The following is a 25207-nucleotide window of genomic DNA, read 5'->3' on the forward strand; positions in this document are numbered from 1 at the left end:
GAGACTCTGACCCTAAGGTATGAGCAGGAGGACGGCTGGAGATGGGGCTCTGAAGGCCAAGAGGTCCAGCTGGCAGATTCCACTAACAGAGAGGGACACCTAGCCAGCTGGAGACACCACTGAGGGAATGAGAAGAATGAAGAGATTTCAGAACTTGAGCCAAGTCGGTCGGATGAGGCCACAGAGATATAACTGAAAAGGTTCTAAGTGTGACCTGAAAAGACTGGACGGAGGAAGACGACCCCATCTCTGAGGCAAAGTACAAAGTGAGGAAGACAGAAGATGGTGAGGGAGGCCAAAAAGACGGGGGTGGGGGGGTGGGGGGGTGGTTATTTAAGAAACCTCCATGCCATTCCTTTGCTTTCTTACCTGCTACTTAACAGAGGAGCTCAAGTAATTCTATGCAAATTCTTTTCAGCCGTGTAGCGCTTCAAAGGCCTAGGAACTAGCAGGGAGAACCATCAGATAAAAAGGGATTATCTTGCTTCATTAGCTCACAGACTAATCACAACTAGTGCATCTACTGCCCTGACAAATTCCTGGGCCCTGGCAGCAGCACCCCTGGGCCCCGCCCGCACCTGCCGAACCCTGGAGCAGGGATGTGGGGCAAGACGGATGTGACCCTGGCTCATCTCTGTAAGATGCGCATCTTATGTGCTTGGTGAAGAGGTGTGCATCCCATGTCTGCACACTAGAACTCGCCTTGCCAGATATTCTGAGTGCCTTCCATGGCACTCCCACCATGAGCGACAACGTCTTTGGTCAATTATGTCACAACAAAATAGTCTCTCTGACCAAAACTGTACAAGCTGCAAGGTCAACACCACCACTTTTCAAATTATTCTAGAACCAGCATCTCTGTAAGACAGCGTGTACGGAAAAATTTCTACGTTTCTAAGTTTCACACAGCTCTTCCAGATACAGAAGTATAAAAGTGAAGCTATGAAACTATAGGATTATCTGGTCAATATGCACAATAGAGATGAAATAAGAAAAAGCATGGTAACTCACCTATGGATTCAAATATAAGGATCATAACCTCTGAACAACCTAAGAAATAGGGGCACCTTGGTGGCTCAGTGGTTGAACAACTGCCTTCGGCTCAGGGCGTAGTCCCGGGGTCCTGGGATTGAGTCCCACATCGGGGCTCCCCACAGGGAGGCTGCTTCTCCCTCTGCCTGTGTCTCTGCCTGTCTCTCAATGAATAAATAATAAAATCTTAAAAAAAAAAAAAAAAGGCAACCTAAGAAATAGATCTAAAAATGTGTGGACCATTCTTTGAATACATAGGGATAAGTAGGCTGGTCTACTAAAAAGTAATAAAATTTAAGTCACCATTTAGAAGACTGGTTTACATAAAATAAACCCACTTTCACAGCATTTACAATATATTAAAATCATGTTTTCAAAAAAAAAATGTTTTCATATTTTTCATTCCAATTCATCCCCACTGTCACTGTAAGTTCTTCAGGAGCAAGAACCATTCTTACTCATTTATAAGATCTCAGAGCCTGGCTGTGTGCCTGGCAAATACATTTTAAAACAAACAAAAACAGAACACATCTCCTAACGAACATTAATGGTGAACTGTTCATGAAGTCTAGGTATGCCACGAAGTATGAAAAGGAAGGGTGGGGCCTCCTGTGAGTGGGCATGAAAATGCACCCCACTACCACAAAAGCCCCAAGGAAGAGGAGTCTCAGGGATGACTCAGACCCCATGGTCCAGAAGCCCTACCAATCAAGAGAGGATATCCTGAGTATAAAACCTGGAGCGTTTGGGATTTCTTCTTACTAAGGAAATTGATATTACCTTAAGGATCTTTTCCAAACTATAGGGATAACACCAGTACCTCCAAGTTGGTTACAAACACCAAACACACTGCCTCACCTAGTGCTGAGCAAGCAGTAAGCCTCCAAATGTCAGCCAGCCCCGCACCCTTCCCACGAATGGCAGCCTCGAATCAGGTCTTCTGATTTCCACCATACCACTGCCCAGTATTAGAATCCAGTTCCAAATATCTACATGTTGGCAGAAAAAAGCCTCTATTAGAATAACGAGCCACTAAATGAATGAGGATTTGTGAATACACCCAATTTTTACATTTCTCATTCAAAAGATTTGTTAGTTTCATAGGTGAAATGGCACTAGGGGGATTTTTATCCAGGGTATGAAAAGGACTTCTCTTACTCAAAACAGTACAACTCTAATCATTAAAACAAGACTCTATCCATATACAGTAAAACCCAAACAACAGGTATTCTTTAATTCAAAAGACAAAGCAAATTATGGCAGGAGACCATCAAAACCTTTGTACAATGCAGCAGAACCTTACAAAATAACACAGATACAGGTTACATAAGGAAAGTAAGGAAAAATACATAGTTCACAGTCTCTTTATCCTAATATCCTGAACTCCATTGCCCTTGTAACCCCGCTCTGTCCCACCAGAGCAGACAAGGTGTCTGTGCCACCCGCATCAGCTCACCAACCCTTCTCTGAGGACTACCATCCACAGGGTGCCAGGGCACACCGCTCCCTGCTGACAGGCACCAGTACACACTAGATAAATGATCAGACTGGTCTGGTCACAGGGAAGATTTCAGGAGGCTCCCTGCTAAGTCAGGACAAGAATGCGCACTCTTTTCCACTTAGATTCGAACCTGGATATACAATGCCCCAACAATCACTGGAAGCCAATCTCATGCTCTCTCTCCGCAAGCCTGAGAGAAGAGTCTGCAAAAAAAGTCAATGACAAAAAAGAAAAAACACCCAAAACCAAGAAATGGACTCTAATCACCTCACTGAGCGAGCCCTGAACCGGGCGAGCTTTGCCAAACCCAACTCTAGAACATTCAGTTACATAAGCTAAGAAACGCTTTTTTTTTTTTTTTTTTTCTTAAACCGGTCTGGATAAGGTTTTCTTGCCACATGAAATATAAAGCGGTCTGAGATATATTCTTGGTATTGAGACTACACATACAATAATGCCTGAATTAACAGAAAATGTGTTCTGGTGACCATTTCCTCACCAAGGACATCACCTCATCAAGGACATCACCAGAGACACCAATTACAGCAGTCCTGCCCACCTGGTAAGGAGCTTCCTCCATCCTCTCAGGTTTCTACGGCCCCTGTGATGTGCCAGGAGACACATCTCCACCCCTCAGGGGACCAGGACACAAAGCCTAAAGAACGAGCATTCCGCTCTCTCTTAGGTCCAACTTGTGAGGGGCCTTTCCTTGGGTTGGTACCCCTGCCCCTCCTTACTCAGTGACCAATGACGAAGAATTAAAAATAAATTCCCTAGGCATTTTCAGTTCCCTTGAGGCCTTTCTTTAAAGGTTCTTCATTCCTAAATGATGGCTCAAGGCACGTGCTAGTGCCTATTTAGTCTTGCAGGGTTCTGTTTTCTACTTGTCTTAAGAAAACTAAATAATAAACTACATGTACTACTCATCCTCCCTAACTAAATTAATAGCATGAACTCTGACTCTTTACTGACTACCAGACTCTATAAGGTCAAATCCAAACCTAACAAAATTTAAGTAATACGATTCCAATATTCTTGATGTCCATCCATAACTAAAATGTCTTTTTTTACTTCACAGTGAGCCATTAAATTGCCAACTTTGAAAAACTGCCAGTCTGCAGCAGTGCTTATGTTTAAGATTCTTTGAGGGCAGCTGCTCATCTCATTTAACAATTTTATTTTTTTAGGTTGAGCTCTGTGCCCAACATGGGGCTAGAACTCATAACCCCGAGATCAAACCTCATACTCTACTGACTGAGCCAGCCAAGGACCCCAGTTCCTTTTTTTTTTTTTTTTTTTTTTTAAGATTTATTTGAGAGAGAGCGTGAGAGCACACAAGCAGGAAGAAAGGGCAGAGGGAGAGAAAGTACCCTCAAGCAGACTCACTACTGAGCACTGATCTCGAAGCCCAGGGCAGGGCTTAATCCCAGGACCCTGAGATCACAACCAGAGCCAAAAATCAAGAGCCAGCCTCTTAACCAACTGAGCCACCCAACCCTGCAAGCCACCCAAATGCCCCTCATTTATTTCTTAAGTTAAAACCCACTGCTTTAATAAACTCAAAAATAAATTAACAGTAATTAATCTTTGTAGGTAAGGGAAAAACATATAAAGAGAATTTAGACATATAGATACTACCCTTGGTAAGAGGTAAAAATCAATTATCTGAGAAGCAGATCTTATGCCCAAGGGGAAATAAAGGCAATGCACCTCGAAAAGAAGACCAAGAGTGAGGGGTCCCCGTGGCACAGCCGTACTGCTGCACTAAGGACTCCAGACAGACAAGATTTCACCTCCTGCCATCACTCCAGTGTTAGGTCTACACAGATTCTGAGGCCAGGCTACGTTCTAGCTCACCCAAGGCTGCAACAAGCTGAAGAAAGAGCAAAATAAATCACAATGGTATTGTATTACAACCGAATGAACAAGTATCCAGGAGTCCATAAAATAAATAAGTAATTAATAAGTAAACGGGAGAAGAGGGGCAGTCCTCCTTACAGGGAATTCCAAATAATGACATATGTATACCTCTCTAACCTGGGAGCCTGACCTCAGGTCCCTTCCCCCTGAGCAGGGCCTGGACTCAGTAACTCACTTCCATGGCAGAGAGCCTGGCATGGGAAACAGTAACATCACCGCAGAGAAGCCCAGAAGGCACCACCTCACACCAAACAATGATGGATAAAAGATGAGGGACAAGCCACATTGCCGTCGTGTGCCGCTCAACATGAGGGAAGAGGGACATTTCACCTCTGTGGCCTTCTTCACCCAAAACCTCAGAACCCACACCTCAGTCTTAGCACACAAACACATCAGACAAACCCATACCGAAGGACACTTCTACAAAATACCTGATAATAGTCCTCAAAACTATCATGAGGTCATGAAAACAAGAGGAGTTTAAGGAACCATCGAAGTCTGAAGGCCTGAGGAGATAACTAAGTGCTGCGTGGTGCCCTGGCCTGGATCCCAGGACACAAAACTGGTAAAATCCAAATAAAGTCTCTAGTTTAATTAACAGTAACATACTGGTGTCGGTTTCTACATTTTTAAAAATGTACCAAGGTTACAGAAATCTAAACTTATTCCAAAATAAAGTTTAAAAAGAAAAGAGAGACGAGTAAGTTATACAACCACCCAATGTAAAAACATTCACTTTTAAAATCCCCTCCACTTTTGGGGTGCCTGGTTGGCTCAGCTGATACAGCATGTGACTCTCAATCTCAGGGTTTTAAGTTTGAGCCCCAAGCTGGGTGTAGAGATTATTTAAAAACAGAAATCTTAAAAAAAAAAAAAAAAAAAAAAAAAACCTTTATCTTAAATAATTTTAAATACGTAAATTTTAAAAATAAATGACACCCACTTTTAAAAATGATAAACAGAACGAAAACACATAAAAAATGTCCAAATGTGATAGAAAATGTTAAGGGAGGGGGACAAAAAAACGCACCAATGACTAGAAATCTGGAAAAACATCAAGTCAAGGGACACCTAGGTGGCTCAGTCGGTTAAGCAGCTCTTGGTTTCCACTCCTCAGGGTGGAAGATCCAGCCCCAAGTCAGGCTCCAGGCTCAAGCCCAGAATCTGCTTAAGACTCTCCCCCCTGCCCTCCCCACCACAGCACGTGAGCTCACTCTCTCTAAAATAAATAAATAAATAAATAAATAAATAAATAAATAAATAAATAAATAAATAAATCTTAAGGAAAAAAAATTAAAAAGAACAGGCAGTAATTAAGGCAGCTGGTACTTTTACAAACCTTAAAACAAAATTGAGGGGAAAATTCACACGTACAATTGTACTATTTTAAAACTCAGATTAACATTATACTTGAACAATTTAAAAGGAAAAAACCCTCCATAAATGCCTTAAGATGGTGTCTACTTAAAGAGATAACGCACATTTAGGCTGCACTAAGCAAAACACAGAACCTGAACCAACGAAAGTAATCGTGCCCCGATTACACGTGCACTGATCAGCCGAAACAAAAGGATTCCATAAAACTCAAGTCCATTTTAGCTGTGCTTAAGATGGTCAGAGAATCGTCTCTCTGCCCCAGCGGGGAACACAGCATTAAGCACCTGACACAGAAAAAGAGCATTTGAGTTTAGAGTTTGAATAGAGAGAAGTGTCGTATAATATACATTTACTCATTCAACACATACCAGGTATTATTTATAAAAACTGAAAGCTCAGCAGTAAATAAAAGAGAGAAAATTCTGTAATCCCATAAAACTTACAATCTACTTGGATGGAAATGACCCAAAAAAAAAAGGAAAATGTTTTAGTGTGGCAGACAATGTTGAGCACTATAAAAGAAACCAAACAGGTAAGTATGGTAAAGCAGGTATGATAAGCTCGCAAACAAAGGAACCTGGGCTGGACCACTTAGCACCCTCCCTGTGTTACAAAGCCAATGGGATACCGAGACCCCCACCAACCAGCAAACCCAGAAGTAAAACACACAGCACAATATTTCCCAGTAAAGATTCCAAAATAATTGGATTAAGTATATATCCAATATAGATCTCACCACTCCACAATGCTCTAGTGATCAATACAGCTTGACAGGATAATCAACTGGCATTAAAACTAGTATTCAAAGATTGCTAGGTGCCGCTGTTCAGGTTAACTATGAGGTCTGATTATTCTGGAAGTTAACAAGCCATTTTATAAAATCTGTTTATGCAAATAGCCATTATCTGTGTTAGTATTTGTAAGCCAAACTAAAGAAACATTATAAAACTGGTCCCAAGGCTATGGCATTGTTATAAGCTCTACTGTTGGTTATTCAGTTTTAACCAAACAGCATCATTAAACATGTGTTGCTGATATGACTAGTATATTTCATTTGTAACTCTGCTTTGATTTTATCTATACATTCTCAAGGAACATATAAAGAAAATTAAGGTCAAGGCAACCCTCAGATCCCATTTAACACTCAAGTTTGAAAAATATATTAGGAAAAACTGGAGCATTGAAGTAATTCAGGAATAAGGTGATCTGAGCTCTGACTAGGTTGATGGCAATGTGAATGAAGAAAGAGATACCAAGAGACACTAAAATTAAAAATCCAAAAATAAACCTAAAAATAAATTAACTAATTAAATTAAAAATCCAGATGCCCATATACACTGGGGGTAGGGGGGCCCTTGGGGATCAAAAGAGGCCTTAAGTGAGCCACTATAACAACAAAGAAGTTGGAACTTAGAATGCAGATTATCAGATGTTAATTACTTACTGGGCCCTTCCTAGCACAAACAGAATGATGGGCAGTTCACAGGAAACACACCATCCTTCACAAGTGTCTGGTCTCAGGACCCCTTTAGTTTACCTGGGCTGTAACGATGGGTATGTAGGATCTTAGGAATACTAGCTGAGGAATTTTTAAAACATCAACTCATTTAAAGATAGTAACAGCAAACCTATTACATGTTAATAGAAATAACATTTTAAAAACTACTTTCCTTTAAAAAAAAAAAAACAATCACTGAGTGGTATGGTTTTACAGTTTTGCCAATTTTTACTATCCGTCTTAATAGAAGACAGCTGGATCTTATCTGCTTCTGCATTCAATCTGTTCCAGTATGTTGTTTTGGTTAAAGAATATGAAGAAAATCCATTTCCAAACAGGCATTTAGCTAGAAAATGGAAGACTATTTGAACAGCCTTTGAGGTAATTGTGACTCTCATGCTTTGATATTAGACCAAAACTGTTCTGTGAAAATAGTGGCTGAGCTTGCAATTCAAGCTTTTCCTCAAGACAACACCATTCTTCAGTAAGCAGTGATAGATTTGTAAGATTAGTTGCAATGTAGAATCTGAAATTATAAACTTTTTGAACTCTGCTACGTTAAAATTCATTGGTCTATTCACTTTGAATGGATCTTTAACCTGTGCATGGTTTTATATGATCATCATTCCTCGTATCTGAAAAATACTGGCCCACTGGGGTTATGCAGATTTCCCCAAAACTGACATTATTTCCAAAAATCGTATTTGGTAAATCCACCGATCTCATCTGAAAAGTCTTTTAAGTATTTATCGGGAAACTGTCAAGTTCGCGGTGACAGATACAAGTTTTCCAAAAATCCTAATTTTTGCTTGAATGCTCAAAACATTATCATCGGCGACAAATACAGTTGTTGATTTCCTTGAAGGCTCCTTTCACTGAAAAGTGCTTGCCAAATACCCGTCTGAATAATCTTAGTCTGTCTGTCAACCCCTCTTCCAAGCAAAACTGTTCTCCATGAAGAACACAGCCAGTGCAGTGCTGTTCCTAAGACCCATCCTGCTTTGGTATGCAGCAGAAGCAATTTACACATGGCCCCATCTTGGTGCACAGAACATTTCAAAAGTGTGCACCCGGGCTCACAAGTTAACAAAATTAACAATTTTTATTACTTCATCAAGAACATTCCCTAGAACTGCCTTTTGGTGTCTTGTTTTTTGGGTTTTGGAGCACAAGTGCTAAGGCATCAATGGTTTCAAAAACCTACCATGGCTTTTCCACCATTGGTGCATATGTCAACACACGGAAGGAAGAAAAAGAAGGAACGAAAAGAAAGTGGCAAAGAACATTTCAGTACTGTGACGAGGATAACCTCACAGGCTCTCTGAGGTCCACAGACCATGCTCTCAGAAGAGTGCTGCGCTGTAAGTGTATCCAGACACCATACAAATCAAATCGCAACAATTCCTGCCTTTTCATTTGCCTAGCAAAGCACCTAGAATGAGCAATATATTCAAATTATATACTTCTAAAATACACATTTAGAAGAATGAAGGCCTAGAAATCACCATTCTTGCAACTAAAAACAAAATCAATATGAAGCTTATTTAACGGGGGATACTTTTGCCCTGCCAAACTATAGAATCTAAATGGTAGTATGCCATACATCTGCGCCAAATCAAGAGACTAGTGTCTAACAAAATGCATTTTAAACAAATTGCTTGTCTTCACCCATCTGTCCCACCCTTCACCATTGTAAGAAGGGATCAGTGGTCATGGTCACTCTCTTCTGATTCTAAAACCTAAAACCACCTCATCCTACCAAGTAATGCCCCATTCATAGAGACCTGAACCTACCCCCATAAAAGAAAGATAAAATAAAAATATTGTTCAGGGACCTTTTCAATTCCTAGAATGCCTCCATTTGTATCTAGGAGAAAAATGACAAAAATATACAAAAGCTCACTAGTGCTGGACCCAAGTATTCCACCCAAACAACCTGCAAAACTCTAGAAGAAACTTCTGAAGTTTTGGTTTGAAGGACTTGGGGAGGCCAAGTCCTTTAAACCAAAATGAGAGGTATTATCAACCAGAATTTATGAAGTATTCAGAAAATGCTAAATCCTGTAACACGACGGGCATCTCGGTGCCTAAACGTTAGCAGACCACTTGTACATACAGCTACAGATGAGCAAGCATCATGAACAGCGTTTGTGCTCAAGAGTCTTTAGGAAACAGATGAGCCAGTGACTAGTGATCAGGAGAAAATAAGGGGGCAAATACAGATCTTATTTGTAGCTCGAAGTGAAGGAGTACTAAAAAAGGCACAGTACTGCTCAACAGCACAGGAAAATGATAGTGACATGGCAGTCTCCGCAGAATAGAAAACACTGACTTGATTGTCACAGCAAAAGTGAGTAGATTCTGCACTAATGCACTTTCCACAAAAATAAGATCACGCTCCTCCTTCCAGCAGAAGAGTAAACTCAACTGCAAGTTCAACGTGGAATCTACAGACCAGCATTCCTGTGTTTATCCGAAATGCTATCAGTTTACAAAGATATGTCTTGGAAAAGAAATGGCCATCTAAATTTAAACCAATTGGAGGGGGCGCCTGGCTAGTTCTGTCCGTGGAACTCAGAGTCCTGAGTTCAAGTCCCACACTGGGCATACAGATTACAGATTACTTTTTTAAAAAGTTTCACAAGTGTAAACCAAGTGGAGAATTATATGATCTCATTCATTTGGGTCACTATAAAAAAGTGAAAGGGAATAAAGGGGAAAGGAGAGAAGATGAGTGAATATATCAGTAAGGATGACAGAACATGAGAGACTCCTAACGCTGGGAAACAAAGGGTAGTGGCAAGGGAGGTGGGCGGGGGGTTGGGGTAACTGGGTGATGGGCACTGAGGGGGGCACTTGACGGGATGAGCACTGGGTGATATGCTATATGTTGGCAAACTGAACTCCAATAAAAAACAAATAAATAAAAATGTCATAAATGTCAAGAATTTGCTTCAACAGGGGCACCTGGGTGGTGCAGACAGTTAAGCCTCTGACTCTTGGTTTTTAGCTCAGGTTGTGAGATCCAGCACCACATGGGGCTCTGCACTGAGCACTACTGAAGATACTCTCTCCCTCTCTCTCAGCCCCTCCCACTCCCGCTTTCTCTAATAAATAAATCTTTAAAAAAAACAAAACAAATTTGCTTCAACAGTAGACAGATTAAATTGACATTTAGAAATAAAAGTCTTCTTTGAAAATATACTAAATCCATTTTATTAGCTGAAACCTCTCCTTTCTTTGGGTGTGTACTCAGTTTAACTGAAATACTGCTGGAGGGAAATGAAAGACAAAGTTATGGCTCAGAAACTAAAACTATGATATATAACTCATGATTCAAAGACAACACAAAATACATATTATTCATTTAAGATATATACTATTCACTACTAGTTGATACAAGCAAAAACGGGGATCCCTGGGTGGCGCAGTGGTTTGGCGCCTGCCTTTGGCCCAGGGCGCGATCTTGGAGACCCGGGATCAAATCCCACGTCGGGCTCCCGGTGCATGGAGCCTGCTTCTCCCTCTGCCTGTGTCTCTGCCTCTCTCTCTCTCTCTCTCTCTCTCTCTGTGACTATCATAAAATAAATAAAAATTAAAAAAAAAAAGTTTGGATACAAGCAAAAACGTAGGTAAGTCTGATGCCAGACGTTCTTCCCTCTAGAAAGTCGATTTTAAATCTTACACCTCAAAAAAAAAAAAAAAAAAAAAAAAAAAAAAAAAAATAAATCTTACACCTCTGATAAGTCAACATCTAACACAAATTTAATAACATCCATTGTGCAAAATTTTAAGAGAAACTCGAGTCAGGTAAATAGAAAGGATCTTGTATTGCACTGTTCCAGCCAACAAGTGCAGGAACTAGCTGCCAGGAATCTGCAGCTCCCACAGCCCACTCCACCTGCCTCCGATGCGGTGGTTAGCCACTCAAGTCCAGCGCTCAAGGGTATTTTTCAGATAGCACTGGCCCTGAAGTACGAACCAACAACTCTGTGCTCAAAAGAAAAGCAATGATGCATTCCTCATAGTAGACAAGAGACGGGCTGGTTTAGGGCCTAAAGAGAAGTATTTATGATCTGGAATCTTCCTAGAACTTTTCAATGCATAACCCTGCTGACATACATACTATTGTTGTCTGCACCCTGTCCTTACGTCCTAGCCCCCAAATGAGATGCAGTTTCCTCTGTATTCTGAAGACAGAATTAGGAAAAAAAAAAAAAAAAGACTAAGCCCAAAGCATTTACAGCACCTCCCAGAGTCTGCAGGCATCCTACAACCAAGTGACTGTTATCAGCTGGTTTCAGCATTTGAGTTTAGTGTACACCACAGCGGGGAAAAATGTCTTCAAGTGCCATTTCTTTCATCTGTGGACACCAACAGAACTCCTCACTGAGTGAGACCCTTCAGAAACTTCTTGGGCTCATCTCCACCCTGAAGTTCACTTTCTTGCTGAAAATAGTTAACAGTTTACGGACAAGATGAAAGTAAAAGAGGTAGGGACAGTTATAAATTACAAGCGTTTTTTGTGAGTTTCCTATCCGTAAGGTCCATCAGGAACATAAAGACACTGAGCTGCTGGAAAACTTCAAACTTTACAGTATAATTGACAACCAATGATACTTTTCAGTATTTGTTTTACCAAAGATATTGTCTATTGAATTTATTAGTATAACATCACTTGTCACTAAAAGTTAAAGCCCTGGGAAAATCTTTTTCAGCCTCCAAATACCTATGGAAATGCTATAAAGAATTCACCAACCGCAGGGAGACCAGTTATATAATCCCTGCAGTTATCACTCTGCAATTTCCAGACTAATATGAAAGTTTTTAGGCAGGAAAAAACGACTTCATCCCAGCACTTCCATGCAGAAAAGGAGAACAAGAAGGCTAGGATGAGTGCCTAGCATTTGGGCCTCTTAGACTCTGCGGCTAGGAAAGACAGGGCTTTTGTTTGGTAGTCCGGCTTGAAACACTGATATTTTCACTAGTACAGAATGTCTCCTTATAGAGGGTAAGAAGGAGAACATCTCACCCTTTATCTGAATAGTTCTAATGGGTGAAGACTGGGGCAGCCAATAGTTTTAAGAAATTTTCTTTTCCGGGGATCCCTGGGTGGCGCAGCGGTTTGGCGCCTGCCTTTGGCCCAGGGCGCGATCCTGGAGACCCTGGATCGAATCCCACGTCGGGTTCCCGGTGCATGGAGCCTGCTTCTCCCTCTGCCTGTGGCTCTGCCTCTCTCTCTCTCTCTCTGTGACTATCATAAATAAATAAAAATTTAAAAAAAAAAAAAGAAATTTTCTTTTCCAGAAAATGTATATATGTTAGGTCTAGCTAGCTGTTTGGTTACATGCTGTTAGCGGGTTAACAAGTGGCAACTGGTAAAGAAAACGATTTTATTTCTTTAAATTCAACACTAAATTCTATCAGAAAAATCGGAAAATAACTTTTAATTTGCCAATGCAGGTACTTGTAAAGAGAAACTATTTTCATTTACATCACACACAGTACTCTAAATAGTACTTCACTTCTGATACTTCCAGTCACCAAAGGTGTGGCAACACCTACTGAGTGTCCTACAATTTAACTCAATTGTGACACTATCTACCTAGAGAGGGCATCTGATTTCCCGAGGTTCAGGGCTCAATCCCACAAGACTTGTTCCCCTCCGTTCTTCAGATGCCAATGCCAAGTCCAGACTGTCACTTGAGTTCTGTGCCAACCAGTTCCAGACTGTAGGCTCCCATGATCCCCTCTTGGGTTCAATTAATTTGCTAGAACAGCTCACAGAACTCAGGAATAACAGTTTCTTTACTAAATCACCAGTCTGTTAGAAAAGGATGTAACCCAGGAACAGCCAGATGGAAGAGACGCACAGGGTGAGGTGTGTGTGAAGGGTGCGGGCTTCCAGGCTCCCTCCGCAGCAGGACCTCTCCCAGCTGCTTCACAAGGTCTCCCAACCCCGTCCTTTAGGATTTCTCTGGAGCCTTCATTACGTAAGCATGATTCATTAAACCTTTGGCTATGGGTGACAGAACTCCAGCTCCAGCCCCCTCCCTCCCCAGGGGTGGGGGAAATGGCAGGTCTAAAAGTCCCAATCCATCTCTTTGTGTCTTCCTCAATTTCTTTCAGAAGTGTTCTATAGTTTTTAGGGTATAGATCCTTTACCTCTTTGGTTAGGTTTATTCCTAGGTATCTTATGCTTTAGGGTGCAATTGTAAATGGGATTGACTCCTTAATTTCTCTTTCTTCAGTCTCATTGTTAGTGTATAGAAATGCCACTGACTTCTGGGCATTGATTTTGTATCCTGCCATGATACCAAATTGCTGTAGGAATTCTAGCAATCTTGGGGTGGAGGCTTTTGGGTTTTCTTTGTAGAGTAAAAAAATAAAAATAAAAATAAAAGTCCCAATCCTTCTAACGCCTCGAGTAGCTACCCTGGCAACCAGGCCCATCTTTGGGGGCTTTCCGCAAGCCATCTCATTTGCACAAACCCAGGTACTGTTCAAAGGGTTTTGTTACAAACACCAAGACACCTTTATCACACTTATCACTTAGGAAATTCCTAGAGTTTTAGGGCCTCTGTGCCAGAAACAGGGTAAATATTGTAATTCACAACATCCCAACCTGATTGTTTACAAAGCTAGTTTAGTCAGATACATAATAGTACCTAAAAAGCTTTATGCTATTATGCCTGTAATGAAGGGACAATAAAAAAAAAAGAGAGAGAGAGAGAGAAATAATAAGCTTTTAATCAGCATTAGAGGTTTTATGAATTAATTGATCACAAGAATTTCAGAGAAATGCATATAATGTAACAACTCAAATGCCAGCTAGGGGGATCACAATCACCTGTAGTGGTGAGGTGAACTCCAGTCCAATATTTCTCAAACTCTCCAGAGGAAGCGCTCTAAGTGGGTAACAGAAACCAACCACCTTGAGTCTCAGTATCTGAGTTAAAAAGGACTCTAGAGGCAGCAAAAGCCTCTAAGGGACTTGGGTCCTACTGGTTGTGTGAACCTCAGCAAGTAAGTTATTTCATGAAGTTCCTATTTCTTTATCTGCAAAACAGACATCTCCTCTTTGAAAGCACATGGTAAATCCTCAATAGTTACAAATTGTTCAGTTACTTGTTCATCTTTATTTTTGCAATGAAGATGAAATTCACAAAAGCTACTTGCTACAAATACTAGTTTAGTGGCAGAGTCTAGCTTAGAGCCTAAGCTCTTTGCAGAATATCCAGTAGCCAATGGGAAGGTGCCCTTTAAAAATATCTTTACAGTGCCGCCTGCAGCCCAGGGCGTGATCCTGGAGACCCGGGATCGAGTCCCACGTCGTGGGCTCCCTGCATGGAGCCTGCTTCTCCCTCTGCCTGTGTCTCTGCCTCTCTCTCTAGCTGTGTCTCTATGAATAAATAAATGAAATCTTTTTAAATAAATAAATAAATAAAAATATCTTTACAGCCTAACCAGCTCTGTATTTCAGACAAATATTATCCAAACGCAAAACTACCTACAGGCCAAAGTGGGACAGCAACTCATTTCCTTCCTAGCCTGCTGTTCAAGCAACATTTCTACTACATAAAAGTCTTTGATTACTACTCTAGAAGGGCATTTTCCAAACTTTTCTGGCCCATCAATACTTTGCACGGCAACATATCTCACCGTATCCATGGCGGGGGGGGGGGTATTAATCACTTTTGCAAATTTAATTTGTACTATTAAATAATTTCAATGTGAAAACATTTCAGATCAAGATTTTATAATTAAGGATACTCACATGGCAGTTTTTTCCATTTAGTATGATAGATCAGTATACTAATAAAAAAAAGTTCATCTCAATAGAATCTTTAAAATATTCAAAAGATATTTTTTCCATTTACCAAATAATATATGGTGCTTATTTTAAATAATTCATATGCATGATTTCCAACAAATTTGAAAAGTAAAATGTTTGGTTTAGAGACTCCATGTCTATTAAGCACAGGGCAGGTTTCTCAATAAACAGTCATCAGTTCTACGATTTGTAAGGCACAGGGTAGGTGCTTAGGCACCTACAAACAAAATACAGTGATATTTCACTATTAGGCTTTGGCACTGAAAACATAGAAAGCTCCTTTAGTGACTAAAACTTGAACTATTTAAAGAAAATCTTCTAATTTTCTTAAATTTGGGGGGCTTGCTTATAAAAAAGCACTTCTCAGATGGTCTTTAGTATCAAAAACCAAGGCACCAAAAAAACAGACAAAATAGACATGATGTTTTGTCTTTCTGACACGTTTTTAAAACTTAATAGACGTTTGGATATATGAATTTAGTGCACGTGAATGTGAGGGATAAAAATCATCCTGAGATAAATTTACAGAATTATTGTTTTACACTCCTCACTTTTTTCCAGTTTCTCAACCTTTTTGATCTTAATCAACAGTATATGAAGAGTATAAATTAAGACTTTACAACAGTATCTAATAGGAAGAAAAGTTCACTGGGTGATATATAGTATAGCCATGCAAAACTCACTTGGATAAAATCTCCAAGGCTCTGCTTTAGGGGCAGGGGTACTATTTAAATAATTATGTATTGAGTTGTAAAGAACTGATCGCCCAAGTTTTCATGGCTATGGTCCTGAATCCACTCCTCAAAAATTTTATTTTTATCTACTATGTACAAGACTTTTTCCACGGTCACCATGTAGATGAGTAAAATAAAGCTTAAAATGAAGCAAGAGAGGGAAATGAAACACAAGAGATGTGTTGTGGTATTTCTCTCTTTGCAGAAGATAAACTGTATAGCTTAGCTGGTAGAGGGAAAGGGTGTTTTGAGCCAAACAAGCTAAACTTTAGTATCTTGCTAAAATGGTAGGGAAGACATTCCAAAAAAGAGGACAGAGCACACTTTCTATGTACAACTTCCCGGGGATCCCTGGGTGGCGCAGTGGTTTGGCGCCTGCCTTTGGCCCAGGGCGCGATCCTGGAGACCCAGGATCGAATCCCACATCGGGCTCCCGGTGCATGGAGCCTGCTTCTCCCTCTACCTGTGTCTCTGCCTCCCTCTCTCTCTCTGTAACTATCATAAATAAATAAAAATTTAAAAAAAAAAAAAAAAGAATTCTATGTACAACTTCCCGGACACTAGTAAGAAGACCGATCAAGTTCAACAAAGGGAAAGGTATAAGAAAATTATCAGAGATGAGACTAATTAGGAGAGTGCAGGCTGTTCTGCAGACTGCCTAGTTTCAGGAGTTTCTTACCTGAAATGACAGCCAGCGGAGACTGAGCTAGGCAATGGCATGATCTCCCACAGTGGTGTCTGACACCCAAAAGTGGCCCAGAGGCTTGCTTTCCCCCACCCCCACCCCTTATTAAAGGAGGTGTACTCGCTTCGGCAGCACATTACTAAAATATTAAAGGAGGAGGAGTCATGTATGACTCCTATAATGAAGAAAAACTGAAAATTATTGTGAGGGTAAACTGGGTGCTGAGCAAAAGAACTGAAACTGTGCAGAAATAAATAGGATGCAGAAATCAAGTATATATAACCTCTTAAAAACCATCCTGTTTGTATAACAAAAAATGTACTTAACTGTCAAAATAGGTAGACCAAGCTTGCAATCCCATCACTTTTACATACCAGGTTATAAGATCAAGGTTACCTTTGACTTGCTTTTAACATTCTCATTTATCCTCTAATAAATGAAAAGGTCTGAATTACCCAAACTGAAAATTTAAAGAATTACTAAATATTATTACTTTGAAAACAGCTTAATTTAAAAATTCCCAAAAAACAGGGGCACCTGGGTGGCTTATTGGTTAAGTGTCTGCTTTCGGCTCAGGTCATGATCTCAGGGTCCTGGGAACCTGAGCCCCACATCGGGGAGTCTGCTTCTCCCTCTCCCTCTGCCCCCACCCCTTCGTGCACACACTCTCCCTCAAATAAATAAAATCTTTTAAAAATAAAAATTCCCAAGCCACACAACTGTTTATATAAAAAGTTGGTTTTTTCACTTCCATGCTTCTGCAAACACATAACACTTTGTTATACTCCGAACTAAGTAACTTGTGGATTAAGTATAAATTCATTTTCACACAATTTAACTGAATTTAAATAATTCCACCTCCCACATTAACCTGACTTAACTTGACCTATACATTGTCAATAATACACAAAATCAAAGCATGGAATAAAGGAGAAAACATTTGCAATACATATTACAGAGAATGTGTACCAAGAATATCAAAGACCTCTTACAACTCAATTAGACCAAAAAAAAAAATTTTTTTTAAATGGGTAAAAGGCTTGATCAAAAAAATGTACACAAATGGCCAATGAAGCACTTGAAAAGATATTCAACATCACTGATCACCTGGGAAATATGATTTTAAACCACAATGAGATACTCAACACTCATTAATTAGTCAGCCCAAACTTAAAAGTCTGGCAACACCAAGTGTGAGCAGACACACTAACTCCTGCAGAGCCGCCAATGAAACCATAACCCTCCGTAAGATGGCAAACCATGTGGGAAAATAGTTTGGCAGTTTCTTATAAAATTCAATCATCATTTACCCTATACCATATAACTCAGCAGTGCAACTCTAAGGTATTTAACCCACCAACGAGAAATTAAAAAAGAGATGTCCACAAAAGACTTACACAAATGGTCATAACAGCTTTAGTATAGCCAAAAACTGGAAGCAGCCCATGTCTGTCCATCAGCAGGTAAATAAAAAAATAGCATATTAATACAATGGAATACTATTCAAAAATAAGAAGAAACTCCTGAAACAAGCAACATGGATAAATCTCAAAAACACATTGGATGAAAGCCAGTCACAGAAGAGTATAGACTGTGTAATTCCTCTGATGGGACATTCTTGAACAGAAACAATCTGATCAGCAGCAGGGAGGGAAAGATGTCAAGAGCATACAAAGAATGGAGGACAGCCAAGTTACACCTGGAAGGAGGTGGGGGTGACATGGACGTATATACATTTGGCAAAACTCTTCAGACCATACTCTTCAAATGTGTGCATCTTACTGTAAATAAAGTTCTATTTCAATAAAGCCGATTTTTAAACTGAAGAACTGATACTTTTCTAGAAAGCAATTTGACAATGTCTACTAAAACTTGAAATGTGCATTATCTTGAAACAGCAGTGTCTCCTTATAGAAAGTTGTCCCACAAACATTCAAAGGTATGTATGTTCTATTCCTTTGAGGAGAGATCACAATGTCCATCACAGAGGGTGTGATGACGCATTCATAAACTGGAATACTATGTATTCTACTTAACAAAACAGCCTAATAGCACAGAGCCGGAACAGCAAACTTTTTCTATGAAGGGCCACATCATAAGTAGCTTGGCAGGCTACATCCAGTCTCCTCAAGTATTCTTTTTTGGGGAGTTTTGTTGTTGTTTTACAACTCCAATAAACAGTAAAATCACTGGCAGTTCACAGGCCCTACCGAAACAAACAAAACAAAACAAAACAAAACCCAGGCTGAGAGTGAGAGACCATTGCTCCGAAAACAAAGTGAGCAAATCCAAACCCCAACTCTACAACTACCAGGCTGTTACCCACTCTATTTCTTATTACTGCACTATCAATATAAAATAAATGAAAGCAATGAGCACAGTGCCCAAGACATAGCAAGCACTAAAGAAGTATCAGCTATTTTTTTTCCATACAAAATTTCTCTGTATTGGGCAGCCCCCGTGGCGCAGCGGTTTAGCGCTGCCTGCAGCCTGGGGTGTGATCCTGGAGACCCGAGATCGAGTCCCACGTCGGGCTCCCTGCATGGAGCCCGCTTCTCCCTCTGCCTGTGTCTCTGCCTCTCTCTCTCTCTCTCTCTCTCTCTCTCTGAATAAATAAATAAAATCTTAAAAAAACAAAATTTATCTGTATTGACCTAAAACAAAACCGTGCTGGAACAAAATAACTTGATCCCACTTTTGTAAAATAGATGTTTAAATGCATACTCATGTAAACACATTGAAAAGTTTGGGGGAAATATACACCAACTGTTAAGGTTAGGGAATGGGATTAAACAGATCAAGAAAGCAAGCATTCACTTTGTAACTCTAAAATGTTTCAGTATTTTAAACTGAACACCTATTATACTGGTATCAATAGGCATTTCTGACATAAATAAAACCATTTACTTTACTTACAGGTCCTAAGCACATATTTAAACTTGAGAAGTGTTTAATTCCATTCATGAAAAAGTCTACTGATTCTGAAAAACAATACTGGCACACTAACTAAAACTCTTTCATTCAACATTTTTTCCAGGTGTAGGTTTAAGGGATTCATATGTATTAATTCATTCAAGCCTCTCAAGAACCTTCTGGAATGAATACTGTCATTATCATCATCAATATACAAACAGAGGACTTAGGCATCAAGGATAACTTGCCCAGGGCATAACCTGGCAGCTCAGAGGCGGAACCCAAGCAAAGTGACTCCAAAGACCACACTTAAAACTCACCTGTATCCTCCCTGAAGTACACACACCATTACAGCTGTGCCTGAGAAAGAAATCTGCAAAGATACCTTTTGGGTTGTCTAGGGCATTAGACCATCCCTCCCATAAAACTACAAATTAATCTACTTTTAAATATAACCCTCTGACTGAGTCAAATAAACTCTTCTTGGGACCAACATGTCATTAATCATCCAGACTAGCAGATAACATGAAGCAGATAATTATGGAGTCAAACAATTTAAATCTGGATCCTGACTACAAATTCCCAGCTGGATAATCCTGGACAAATTCTTAAACCAAAGTTTCTATCATCTGTAAAGGTTTGCAGAGTGGTTCCCGTATCATTGTTTAAAGGGTCTTTTCTTCATTATAAAATACACCTAAAATTTAACACTATAACAATTTTAAGTGTGTATACATAATTCAATGGCATCAAGCACATTCAAAATGTTGCCCAGCCATCACCATCACCCATGCCCAGAATTCTTTCATCATCACAAACAGAACCTCTGTGTACCGGTAAACACTAATTCCCCAATTCCTCGCTCCTCAGCCCCTAAAAACATCTATTCTACGTTCTATCTCTGTGAGTTTGCCTATTCTCAGTATCTCCTATAAGTGGAATCACACAATTTTTGTCCTTTTGTGTCTGGCTTATTTCACTTATTAGCATGTTTTCAAGGTTCATCCACGTTGTAGCACATATAAGAAATCCATGCCCTTAATGGCTGAATAATACTCCACTGTATGTGTACACCAGGCTTTGTTCATCCGTTCATCTGCTGATGGGATGCAGGGTGGTTTTAACAATAATTAAATATAAAGCATCAGATGTAAATAATACCACAATAAGAAATAAACCAAAGGAATGAATAAAGCATCTGGCAAATAGTAGGCGCTTTACTGTCTTTTCCCTTTGTCTCTGTCAAATTTTTGTACCATGTAGTAGCAAGATATGGAACCATTTTAGAAACATATCAGCTATGCCTTTTGAGATGTTATTGCTAATCTACACTTATCATTTTAAAAGAATGAAGAACATCCCAATAAATGATGTGTAATTACGCTGACACTACTTCCTTCAGTTTTAGCTTCAAAACCTACCACGAATTATTCCAGTAAAGAACTCATCAATTTTAACTAGACAGCTTTCAGTTAAAAGATTTACTACTGTCTCCGACACTTTCTCCTTTTATTTTTGGACAAGGACCATCAATACTGACATCAAATCAAATTAAGCAGATACTATATGCAAGGTATCCAGACGACTCATCAAGCTTCTCTCTAGCTGCCTGAAATACCAAATATGAATAGCAAAAGAATACCTAAAGGATATAGAATTTTGAGTATCTTAGAGTATTACAACTAGGAGAAACCTTGAAACTTACCCACATTGATGATTATTTTTCTTTACAATTGCTGCATCTCAAAGAGGGAGAAAAACACCTTCCAAAGTTCCATCACAATATAAACATTAACATAACCTGTAGTATGCTTTGCAAAGTTCCTTTGTCAAATTATTCCCCCATATTTCCTTCATTCAACTATTAAACCCTCTATTCTCCAGCAACTACTAGGTATACAAAGAAAAACAAGACAGAGCCTCTGCCTCAAAGCACTTAGAGCGCAGTGAAGGTGCCAGATGCATAAACAAGTGATTACAATACAATTTGATACACGCTATAATAAAAGTATGAACAAAGCCCTGTGGAACACAAGGGTGCCTGGGAATTCGGGGAAGGCCTCTAGAAGGCAAAGGTATCATCTGATTGTGAACCTCTCTCTGAATTTAATGAGCTGTTCATCTCCACTCATGCTCTCCCCGAAAGATTTCACCTGTATATGCAATCTTTCATAATGCACAGAAAATGTTTTCATCGTTTGTAGGGACATAAAGAATCCAAGGCAAATCCGTGTATCATTTCTAATTGACCTTAGAATACATTAGACGCTAGAAGAACTTCATTTGTCAGTTTCTAAGAAGCAGATCAACTTTCTTAATCACTATTTAGGCCAATACAGAAATTCACACTCCTTGAGCATGCCAGCTCAAGGGATGGCAGATAATCTAGAAAAACGTCACTAGGACTTGGAGAAATCTGCTTAAAATTTTTAAATAGCCAAAGCTGGCATAAAAGTCTCAGAACTGGGGATCCCTGGGTGGCTCAGCGGTTTAGCGCCTGCCTTTGGCCCAGGGCTCGGTCCTGGAGTCCCCAGATCCAGTCTGTCGTCAGGCTCCCAGCATGGAGCCTGCTTCTCCCTCCTCCTGTGTCTCTGCCTCTCTCTGTCTCTGTCTCTCTCTCTTTATGTCTATCATAAATGTCTCAGAACTTTTATTTTGCCCTAAATCAACAAGTGTTTTTTTTAATCACTGCTACTTAAAAGTGACTTGTATATACTCACAATTCAACCAGAAAAAAAAAAAATCTAAGCCAAAGCCCCAAAAAGGCTTTTTAAAAAATTTTTGTGGCACGTATAAGGACAGTAATTATCAATTACAGAATACACAAGGGAAAAACTAGAATTTATCCTAAAAGATCCAAATTTCTGCCAAGATCTGCATAACTCATCTCCTAACAGTGGGCAAGAACTATCAGGACTTTTTAATAGATAATTATCAGCAACTAAATGTAAACATCATTTAAGCATCTCAACCCTGAGGCAGCACCTGGGACGTCCGTTCAACGGTGTCCAACAGTCTCTGCAAAATATTCGTAATAAAGACTTTCACACTGCGTTTCTTTTGTCTCCATTTTTATGCAACCAGAAGACAGTAGGTGCACATTAGCTCTTTATCAGAACGCAAATAAAGAAGAGTGCCTGTGGGTCTCTAAATTCCTTTTCTTTGAATATGTTCGGTTTCCACAAAAATCAGAAAGGAAGATGCAATTTTCCTAAGTTTCCAAGAGTTTAAACATCCCGTATCCTGATCGGTCTACAAAAACACATACAGGAATCTTTACACATAGGACTAGAATCCCATCTAGCCCCAACTTAGACCCTACGAAAAGAACATCAAGATACATCTCAACCATTTTCGTCTTCCTGCATATAAGATCATCAATAAAGTGGTCAGGCTCTGAACACCTGTCCACTTTATTCCTAAATATGAAAAAGAGTTGCTAATGCTCACGGAAAGAAGAGTGATGAAAAACCACCTCCAAAGCCCCAGAGAAGTACAGATCATAATTCAACCGTACGAGCACTGGACTTTTTTTTTTTTTAAGATTTTTTTTTCTTCTTCTTCCCCAAAGGTTGCTTTAGGTAATTTTCAAACGCCAAAGAATGCAACCGCTGAGCTCCGGAACCAAGAAAGCAAACCGTGTGGAATACTTTTCAATTCCAGAGCCGGGTTGTTATTTCCACACGGATCTTTTAAGTTTTACGGGTCCTGTGCTGCAAACAAAGGAAGTTTAGCTTGACTGCGGGCAGCACACGTTGGGTTTCTTAGGCGACACACGCTGTCTGCGTCCAGGCTTTCCTGCCTCCCCAAACCTATTGTTCGGGGGAAGTTAAGACCCGTCCGTGGGAAGGAGCTCGTCAGCCTCCAGACGCGCGTCGGTCCCGCGCCCGCCCGCCCCTCCGCCCGCCCGCAGGGTGCTCGCCGCCGTCCCGCCGCGGGGCCTGGGGCCGGCCGCCTGCGGGGCAGCGGGTTTCCTCGGCACCTGCCGCCCCCTCCGACGCACCCCACCGGTTGGCCAGGGCGGCCCGCGGCTGCTTTTCTCTCTTGGGGACGGCGATTCTTTGCAAAGTGGGAACTCCCCGAGACGCGCCGAGTTCACCCAAGTTTTCCGAAAAGAGCACGCTCCTCGGCTCGTCCCGTTTCCCGAAAGGGACCCCGCGGCACGGACTCCGTGGGGACGAGGAGACGGGGGAGGGGAGGGAGGGCGAGAGGGGACCCCGCAGGCCCAGGAAGCCGAGACGGGGCGGACGGCCCGGCCCTGCCCGGCCCTGCCCGGCCCTGCCCTGCCCTGCCCGCAAACTTAGGAGAAGGGCGGCCCGGCACCGCCTCGTCCGCGCGGCCGCCCCAGCCCCGGCTCCGCTCGCCGGGCCCGCGCGCGGGGAGGGGGCGCGGGGCGCGGGGCGCGGGGAGGGGGCGCGGGGCGCGGGAGGGGGCGCGGGGCGAGAGGCGAGGGGCCGAGCGCCCGCCGCCGGGCTCCCCGCGCCGCCCCCGCCCGCTGTCAGGCCCGCGGGGCTGCCCCGAGACGCCGGCCGCCCTTTGTCTGCGTGCGCGCCCGGCGGCGCGGTCCCACCAACTTGTGTGCGCCCCGCGCCCCGTCCCGCCCGGGCGCCCCGCCGCGGCGCTCCACACAAAGGAGCCCGCGCGCCCGGACGGCGGACGGCGGGCGCCCCCAGCCCAGCCAGCCCGGCGCCCGCGGACGACCCCTCCGCACGCCCCCCGCCCCCGCCCCCGCCCCCGCCCCGGGCGCCCGCGGCCCCCGCCCGGCCCCCGCCCCGCCCCCGCCCCGCGGCATCCCCGCGCCCCCCGCCCGCCGCGCCGGCGCCCGCGACACCCCGCTCGGGGCGACACCCGCACGGGCAGCGCGGCGTTGGGGATGTCCCGGCGCCGCCGCCGCCGCCGCCCCCCGCCGGGCTCCAGGGCCCCGCCGCCGGCCGGCCCGACAGCGGCGCGTTACCTGCGCCCCGCGCCCAGCCCGCGCCGCTCCCGCTCCCGCTCCCGCCGCTCCCGCCGCTCCCGCCGCCGCCGCCGCCGCCGGGGCCCCACCGCCTTCTGCGTCCCAGCGGGTGTCGGGCGCTCCCGGACCGAGCGCCAAACCCGGCAGCCCAATCGCCAGCGCTTTTATTTGGCCCCCCCTGTCCAACTAAGCGCCGCCCCGATTGGCGGGCCGCGGCGGGCTCCCGTCCAATCACAGGGCCCGCCGGGCTCGGAGGCGCCGCGCCAGCCCCACGCAGAGGCGCCCGCGGGACTCGGCCGGGCCGGGCGGGCGGCGCGTGCGCGCGGGCGCGGGCGCGGGCGCGGGCGCGGGCGGGCGCTGAGGGACGCGGCCGCCGAGTGGAAGCGCCGCGCCGTTTCTTTGTTCTTTGGCGGAACGCACGGCACCTCGCGGGAAGGCGGGAAGGCGGGAAGGCGGGCGGGCGGGCGGGCGGGGACGCGGGGGCCTGCGCAGCGCCGGGCCCGGGCGGGGAGGGCGGGGTGGCGGGAACCGGCCGGAGGGCGGGACGGCGCGCTCGCGGCGCTTGGCGGGAACCGCCGCCTCGGAGTTCCCGGGCCCGAGAGGCGGGGCGGGGCCGAAAGCCAAGTTTGAACCAGTTCAAAACTCGGGGGTGGTAACGGTTGCAACTGCCGCGCTCTTTTCCCCGCGCGCCGGGCCGGGCCGGGCCGGGCCGGGCCGGGCGGGGAGCGCGGGGCCGGGGCCGGGGCCGGGGGTGGGGGC

The 25207-nt window shown here is 43.0% G+C and overlaps 1 protein-coding gene across 9 annotated transcripts in view; it reads right to left on the minus strand.

The window, feature by feature from the left end:
* The window catches only part of EZH2 (enhancer of zeste 2 polycomb repressive complex 2 subunit), a 66067-nt gene extending 41545 nt beyond the window's left edge, over nucleotides 1–24522 (minus strand). For 7 of the 9 annotated variants that reach the window (XM_072777602.1, XM_072777600.1, XM_072777594.1 and 4 more), the window contains exon 1: nucleotides 24449–24522. The gene's annotated coding sequence lies outside the window, so the exon portion shown is untranslated. Of the gene's footprint in view, nucleotides 1–369; nucleotides 508–1890; nucleotides 2017–24448 lie in introns of those variants that run through there. The other 2 variants (XM_072777592.1, XM_072777591.1) reach the window with 2 other exon arrangements.
* Between the last annotated feature and the right edge of the window lie 685 nt (nucleotides 24523–25207).

Source organism: Canis lupus, chromosome 15, assembly GCF_048164855.1.
Source record: "Canis lupus baileyi chromosome 15, mCanLup2.hap1, whole genome shotgun sequence".
Taxonomy (NCBI): Eukaryota; Metazoa; Chordata; class Mammalia; order Carnivora; family Canidae; genus Canis; species Canis lupus.